This window comes from Meriones unguiculatus, chromosome 3 (assembly GCF_030254825.1).
Source record: "Meriones unguiculatus strain TT.TT164.6M chromosome 3, Bangor_MerUng_6.1, whole genome shotgun sequence".
NCBI lineage: Eukaryota > Metazoa > Chordata > Mammalia > Rodentia > Muridae > Meriones > Meriones unguiculatus.
In genome coordinates, this window is record NC_083351.1 from 139587199 (window position 1) to 139595952 (window position 8754).

Consider the following 8754-nt stretch of genomic DNA (forward strand, 5'->3'; position numbering starts at 1 on the left):
TTGGTAATTAATATATTTCAACAATTCCTCAAATAAAAAGACACAACTAACAACAGAATGGATGCAAAAACAGGATCCATCATTCTGTTGCATACAAGAAAAACACCTCAGCAACAAAGATAGACATTACCTCAGAGTAAAGGGCTGGAAAAAGGTTTTCCAAGAAAATGGATCCAAGAAGCCTGCTGGAATATAAGCCATTCTAAGATATAACAAAATAAACTTCCAACCAAAATTAATCAAAAGAGATAGGGAAGAACACTTCATACTCATCAAAGGAAAAATCCACGAACATAACATCTCAATTCTGAACATCTATGCCCCAAATGCAAGGGCACCCACACTTGTAAATGAAACATTACTAAAGCTTAAATTACACATCAAACCCCACACATTGATAGTGGGAGACTTCAACACTTCACTCCCACCAATGAACAGGTCATCCAACAGAAACTAAACAGAAATAATGGAACTAACAGATTTTATGACTCTAAGGACCTAACACATATCTACAGAACATTTCACTCAAATACTTCTCGGCATCTCATTGAACCCTCTCCAAAACTGATCATATACTTGGACACAAAACAAATCTCAACAAAAACAAGAAAATTGAAATATCACTCTGTGTTGTTGATTATTAATATTTATTATTGATTTATCTGAATTAAACAGCAGTTATTCCTAAACCAGCTGTATACCCAAATCACCACACAGAGACTAGGATGTATTTAGTTAACCTAGAGCACAATGCTGGGAAATGATTACTCCATCCTAAACCTTCAAGCCTGTATAGTTTCCTCCTATTCAGATTTCCCACGTTATACTTGCTTTTAGTCATAGCTCAGATCCAGTTCATCTCTCCTCACGGTTCCAAGCCCTTTCCTGCTGATCTCTCCTCCTGACTCTCTCAACTCGCTTGGCTCTCCTCCACTCCAGACCAGGATGCCCCACCCTATTCTCTCTGCTGCTCAGCATTGGCTGGTTGTTTTATTGACAGTATAGAGAACAAATGGTAGCATGTTTACACAAACCTGAGACAGGTGATGCTTATTCTAATGTCTGGACTGAAACCAGATAATAGGGTAGAGAAATCAGCACTTGAATGAACAAAGGTAAACTGTATACATTCCACAAGAACATTATACCAACATTTCTGCCTTCAAGTCCAATAAAAAGCTACTTTTCTTTCAATACAATAATAATTATAAAACACTTATGAAAACTATGAGGTAAAATTTACATGTGCAATGTCCAGTCTATGTATATTCAGTAACTTAGGAGAAAGTATGTGATTAGCCTATCTTGATAAGTTTAGAGTTCTATACCTAAATTAACTTTTATCCTTATTGGTAGTACATATATGAAAGCATTTTCTTATTTTCTAAACAACTTAAGCTTGATTGTGGAACTATAACTATTTGGTCTTCAAATAGTTATATATATCAGACACTTGAGAAGGAATAAAATTAGTACTGGAGTTAATAGGAAGTGCATGTTAGCAGCTTCCAAAAAACAGAAAATTGGCAGAGACTGTTTGCTGCCTGAACAATCACCCAAAATTCTCTGTAATGTTGGAGCATCATCTTCAGCCTTCTGGCTCAGTATATTTGACAGAATATATGAAGCAGGAATTATTTAGAACTTGCTTACCCCGTCTTGTCAGAGTTCAGTAGTAGACTTGCCCTGCATTTAAGCTTGCCCATTTTTGGCAGAATTCTGTCTGTTGTGAAATGAGGGCATTTTCTTTATCCCTGGGGTGGCTCATTTGCTACATTTGAAGTCATCTCCATATGGAGGTTCTTTGATGCTCATCATCTTCTTTCAGGTAGGCTGGCTGCTTCCAGGAGATGACCTGTCTCATTGTCAAAAAATCTTTAAAATAATAAAGACATTTTGAAATGCCATATTCTGTAGGTCTCTGAGGTTTTTGAAGACTTACCTATCTTTATACAAGCATATCTATTTTTTAACCCTAGGATGTATACTCCTGTAATAAATTAGACTAGTGCCTGATATGACTATGAGTTAATTAATTTGTATTACCTAATATTCTAACCTTATTTTCTCTCTCTGAATAAGATCTCCTAATGACAATAAAAATTCATAGCCCAAGAAAACAACCAGAAACCTACCCAACCCCCTTTAAAGGAAATTGGATATCGTTCTCATGAATTTTTTTCTAGCTGACTTTTTGGACACACAGAAATCCTATTAGGGGGCACAAAAGAAACTGGGAAAAATGGTTAATTAAGCAAGCATTAATATTTGTGATCCAGTCTTTGAATGTTTCAGGTTTAATAGAAGTCCTTTTTGGAACAATCTAAAATGTTGGACCAATTGAGATTAGTAGCTTACTTCAAAGCTCTCTTGGGAGCAGGCTTTGATGAGAAACAACAATTGAAGCAATTGAGGCAGGAACAAGCAGAATGCTGGAACATGCAAGATGCTGGAACAGATATGTCAATGTCTCAGCATGCTGCAAGGATGAATTCTGTCAGGTTTGAGCCAGTGTCTCTGGTATCCGGTCCTTTTGTTCTGCAAACATATAATTTCTCATAAGCATTATACGCTCCTAAAATTATAAACGTATGAGACGTGCAGGATGAAATCAAACTGTAAACCAATTTATCTATGCCATTTTAAAAAATGGTATAATAAATTTTGAGGATATTGCAGCCAAGGACTTATTGGCCAATGTATTGTTGAAGTTTTGGCTGGAGATACTTTTATGCCTCAATCTGTTTTATAGTTGCTCAGCATTGGCTAGTTGTTTTATTGACAATAAAGAGAACAAATGGTGGCATGTTTACACAAACTTGAGACAGGTGATGCTTAGAATAAGCATCACAATGCAATGTTGTGATCGAAACCAGATAGTGGGATAAAGAAATTAGCATTTGAATGAACAAGGGTAAATTGTATACATTCTAGAAGAACATTATATCACCAACTCTTTATCTTATCAGACCACCATGGATTAAAGCTGGACTTCAACAACAGAAACAACAAAAAGTCTACAAATTCATGGAAACTGAACAACTGTACTCAGTGACCACTGGGTCAGTGAAGAAAGAAAGAAAGAAATTAAAGACTTTCTTGAATTCAGTAAAAATAAAGGCAAACATTCCAAACTTATAGGGCACAATGAAAGCAGTGCTAAGAGTAAAGTTCATAGCATTGAGTGCCTTAATAATGAAATCAGTGCTATCGAATACTGGAGACTTAACAGCACCCCTGGATGCTTTAGAACAAAAAGAAGCAAACACACCATCAGGAAATAATAAAACTCAGAGCTGAAATCAATAAAATAGAAATGAGAGAATAATATAAATAATTAATGAAACACAGTTGATTCTTTGAGAAAATCAGCAAGATAGGCAAACCCTTAACCAAATTAACTAAAATCCAGAGAGAGAATAACCAAATCCCCAAAATCAGAATGAAAAGAGGGACATAACAACAGACACCAAGGAAATCCAAGGAACCATTAGGTCTTCCTTCAAAAACCTGTACTCCACATCTTACTCTATCCCAGAGTTCATCAGCTTCTACAGGAACTCTCACCTCCTTACTTCCTATTTTCGCTAACAGGCTATGAGCTTTTTTATTAATTGGGGAACAAAGTTTTCACAATATTGATCAATGAACGTAACAATGTCCATGCCAGGACTGCAACCAGATCAGAAATCAGCATCTGAATACACAGCACACTAGGCCACCCCCCAACATAGTCTTCAGTATGGGACTCCTAACAGGGGGAGCAGGGACTGTCTCTGACTTTGTTGCCTACCTGTGGGACCTTTTTTCCCTGTTGGGATCTCTTGTCTGGTCTTAATAGGAGCACCTAGTCTTGCTGCAGCTTGAGATGCCAAGGCTGGTTGATATCCATGGAAGGCCTCAACCATGGATATCACTTTTATCAAAAACCTCACTTTTTCTAAAGAGAAAGGGAAGAGAAGTAAATGGGTAGGAGGAAGGAGGGAGTGAGAGTAGAGGAGGGAGGGGCGACCGTAGTTGGCCTGTAAATATATAAATTAATTAAAAATGTAAAATACATGAATATCAATGTTACCATAGCAGGCCAGAGGAATCAAGCCAGCAAGCAGCGCTTCTCTGTGTTCTCTGCTTCAGCGCCTGCCTTCAGGTTTCTCCTTGAGCTCCCACCCTGCTTCTCTAAATGGCTGTGATATGGAAGTGTAAGCCAAATAGATCCTTTCCCACCCAAGCTGCTTTTGTTATCACAAAAGGAAAAGCAAACTAAAAAATAAATTAGGATCATCCTCCAGTGACTTATTTTCTCCAGCAGAGCTTCATTTCTTTAAAGGATCTGTAATTTCCTCAAACATCCAGCAAGCCAAGTGTTCAAAAATGTGAGCCTATGGGGTCATTTCTCATTCAAACCACAAGCCCTTTTTCGTCTCAGCTGTTTCCACTATGGTGTAGATCAGATGGCTCATGGGAAAGTTGTGTCCCTTCCACGTGTCCGATGAGGAAAATGTGGGTATGAATCTGGTTTTTCCTTTTTGGTACTGCCACAGGCTGGTTCCAGAAGGTTCTCTGTAGGCAACCTACATATCAAAGCTTTCTTCCTCTTTCTAGCTGTGACTGATACTCCTGCCTCCTTATTGGACCAAGAATTATTCTCAGCTTTTAGGGGTCACCCACAGGTTGAAGCCCAAGAAGTATTCCATATTACAACATCGAATATTTCTTCTAAGCCAGCAGGAATTTCTCTAGCCACCTGAGGAGTCAGAAGCTTACAGATGATGACACAGTCACTTCTGCCTCTTAATGCCAGCAAGCCAAGTGAGTGACAGCTGCTGTTCATCGGTTACAATCAAGGGGAGTGACACAGGGTGTATACAGCAGGGACTCGTGCAGGCCAGCATAAACCCCGCCTCCCACATTGTGAATACATTCTTTCTTATAGAGGCCTAGAGAACTAGAATGGAAGCTGAGTTTTGAAGCTTTCCTTGCCATTATTTCCTAAGTTTCCTTGCCATTATTTCCTAAGTAATATTAAAATCACAGGCTACGAGTGTGAAAAGAAGGGAGAGAAATCATGCTTTCTGATCCCCACTGTTGGAATCTCCACACCTCAGTAAAGAAGTGCATTGAGGGTGAGGAGGGTCTCTGAGGAGCATGGAAGCGAAGCTGAGAGACTTGCAGATCAGAACATCTGACAGTGTTGAAAGGCCAGAGCTGTGGGTTCTAGAACATTCCTCTGTGTGACTGGAAATGCTTACGATGGCCTTAAAAAAACATGTACTCTGCATCTCCCAGTGCTGGCTGAACTCTTAGTTTTTAGAACGAAACAGATCTCAGCTGCACACGATTTAAACAGACTGTAGATATGCAACTGCATTTAAAGCCTAAAGTATTTCCTTGAATCATGAGCCACATATTTTATTAATCTATGAATAAAATTTATTCCAGGGTGGTACTGCACATACTTAATCACAGTCAAATCTTTCTTCATCTAGAAGATCAAATATAGCGAATATGGCTTAGTAATGGCCACTACACAAGGCTTTAAAATGATGTGACATTACATTCAATATCACCTAACACAACTGCCATCCCGCAGGCACAAGGGCTTTGACGCAGTGCCTTTTTCTAGAGCTATCAAGATAAGAACAAAATAACTTCAGCTTTCACATGATTTTATTAAATGTGTAGACTTGATTGGTCTCTGGCAATCCCACAGTGCTAAAATATATGTAGCACATAATAACTATATATAGAAAACTAAAATAAAAACGCCATTTTTCATTCTGTTGCCACAGCAAATATAGGCTGGTTATACAACGGAAAAAAGAGAAATATGAATTACTCATATATTACAGAATGGACTCATAAAATAAACAAACATTTCACATATTTCTTGTGTAAAGATGCACTTAACTCTTCACTGAGGTTCTCGTAACAAGATGAAGGAGAGAGTTCAGTGGGCAAGAGCACTCGCTGTACAAGTGATGGGGCCTGAATCTGAATCCTCAGCACCCACATGAGAGCTGCCATGGCTGTGTGCCCTAACGCTACTGAGGAGGCGGGGAATCAGTACCTCAAGGGCAAGCAGAGCCATGGAGGAGCAGGTCCCTGAGGTTCCCAACTCAGGCCTCAAGCATCTGTGTATAGGAAGAGAAGGCCAGGAACGTGGCCCGGGTATTCTAATCAAAATCAAAGATTTTGGGGGAAGGTGTAGAATTGAAAAAGAAAACAACAAAAATTCCATTGAAATAGTTCAGTAGACTTAAAGTTAGATGTAAGTAATGATACATTGGAACACAGGTCAGAAGCAAATGGAATGACAGGAGAGACTTAGAAAGGAAATAAACAAAAAGGCTTAACAGATGTAGCTGCGTGCTTAGAGTGAAGTAAGCAAAATCCTATTCAAACAAATGCACTTGGCGAGACACCGTGCTCCCCAGAACACTGGTTTTATGGTTTGTTCCTCGGAGGTGATCAATAGCACCGCGGTTAAGAAGTCGTCACCTTTGGCAACACTGGCCTGCTGCTGAAGAAACAAGAATGAATGGAGTTTGTGTAGACTGAGGCGGAGGTGGCAAGCGGGTGGGCTGCACTCTCGTTTGCCGTGAGTACTGTCCAAACACGTAGAGGATCCCCACAGGCTGGTTATGCCTCTCAGCCTGCTTTCGCCATGTTCAAAATGACTGGGGAGCCTGCCTCCCTGCACGACATCAGCCAGTTTTTAAGAGTAGAATGGAGAGGACACAGCCTCTCGCTCAGCAAAGGTACAGTTTATTGTTTGCATCCAAGTTGAATGAAACCCCAGCTGCATTCCTCTGAGCTCGGGACCAGAAACTGCCACAGGGACTGTTTCCTGACTGGACCTAGCCAGTTTACATATTGCAAGTGCTGGCGGCAGGAACCGCAGTGCACCCTGGATCCATGATGTGTTCATTACATCGCTTCATTTGACGCAGCAGCAGCCGCCGTGGTTAAGTTTTTTAAGACTGCACACTTCAAAATAAAGCCAGACAAAACAACCACCGAAATTTTCACTAATTTAGACTTGAGCAACTCCTGGTTTGGCACTGGTTGGGTATCTCTGTTCCAAAATGCTTGGGACCAGAGTGCTTCGGATGTCAGTTACTTGGATGGGAATGATTATGGAGATTTTACCCACTGAAAAATGTAAAACCACAATGTTCTGTGGTAATAGCATTCAGAGCTCTCCACGATGCCCGACTGGTATACAGCCCATATCCATCCCAGTACGATGAGCGTCATGTGACATCTGGTACTTCTGTTGCTGTTTTTGTGAGCCAGGGTCTCGGTGTCATCCTTGTTGGCTTGGAATTCTCAATCCTGCCACCTCTGCTCCCAGGTGCTGGGACGACAGGGTTCTGCTCCACTCCCAGCTCTCAAATATGCTCTTTATTTTAGAGTTGCATGGGCGGGCATGTTTGTGCAGGAGCCTGTGTGCACGGCAGAAGTCAATGCCGCTGTCTTCCTCTACTGCTCTCCTCGTTCCCTCCAGATAGGATCCCTGGCTGGACCTGGGACTCTTTAGCTACAGCAGCTGGCAGCGAATCTCCAGTATCTACCTGTCTCTGCTCCTCCAAGGCTGCAGTACCTCTATGGGTTGAGGATTCTCATCCTTGTCCAGCAAGAATGTTATCTACTGAGCCATCTACCAGCCTGATACTCTTAATAATATCTCAGCACTATATTCTGAGAACTTAAAATTTTTGTTGTAGACTGAGCACTTAAAGCCTAAGCTGCCCATCTGCTGTATCTCTGTAGGGGCCTAGGTCCAAACGTGAATGGTCCTTGGTTGATGCTTCAGTCTCAGCAAACTCCTCTGGGCCCCAGTTGGCTCCATTGCTTTTCTTGTGGGCAGCTCCTGTCACTTCCAGGTTCTTTTCTCTTTCTTCCTACTCTTCCCAAGACTCCCTATGCATTAACCAATGTTGTTCTGCTGAAGCACCACTGGGTAGAGCCTCTCAGAGCACAACTCTGATGGGCTCCTATCTGCAGGCTTAGCAGAGTCGTTCATAGTGTCAGGGGTTGGCACTCTCCAAAAGGGTGGGTCTTGGGTTGGACCAGGAATTGGTTGGGCATTCCCTTACTCTCTGTTCTATCTACTCTGTCTTCATCCCTGTACATCTCGTTGGAAGGGTAAATTTTGTGTCGAAGGTTTTGTGGGTGGGTTGGTGTTCCCTGCCCTTTACTAGAAGACTAGTCTAGTTACAGATGTCTCTATGGTCTCTGCTATTAGGAGTCTCTACAAAGATGTAGCAGACGGGCAGCTCAGGCTTCAAGTGGGTCATCTAGCGAGGGAAGTGGGTACTGAATCACACATGGACTCACTTGCTAGCTTTTTGATCACTTTCCCCTGGTGGTACTACCTTGACAGGCCATAGAGGAAGAAAACACATTCAGTCCTGATGCAACTTGATGAGCTGCGGTGGTTGGGAAAGGGAGCTCCCCTTTTGGGACTGGAAGGGGAAGAGGGAAGAGACTACAAGGATATAAAGGGAATAAAATAAGAAAAAATAAATTATAACAAAATATGTCTTAAGAGGAAAGTGTTTTAATACTCTCGTAACAGACAAAAGAAAAACAAATTTCACCTTTAATGCAGCTTTGTTAGCAGTAAATATGTAAAGATGGGTACACAGACCATACAAAGGTAACATCACATTTAAAAGGCAAAGGTCATTTTTAATAATAGGGGGATTTTATGTATCCTGGGTCCCAGACTGCCTCAGGCTACTTATCATT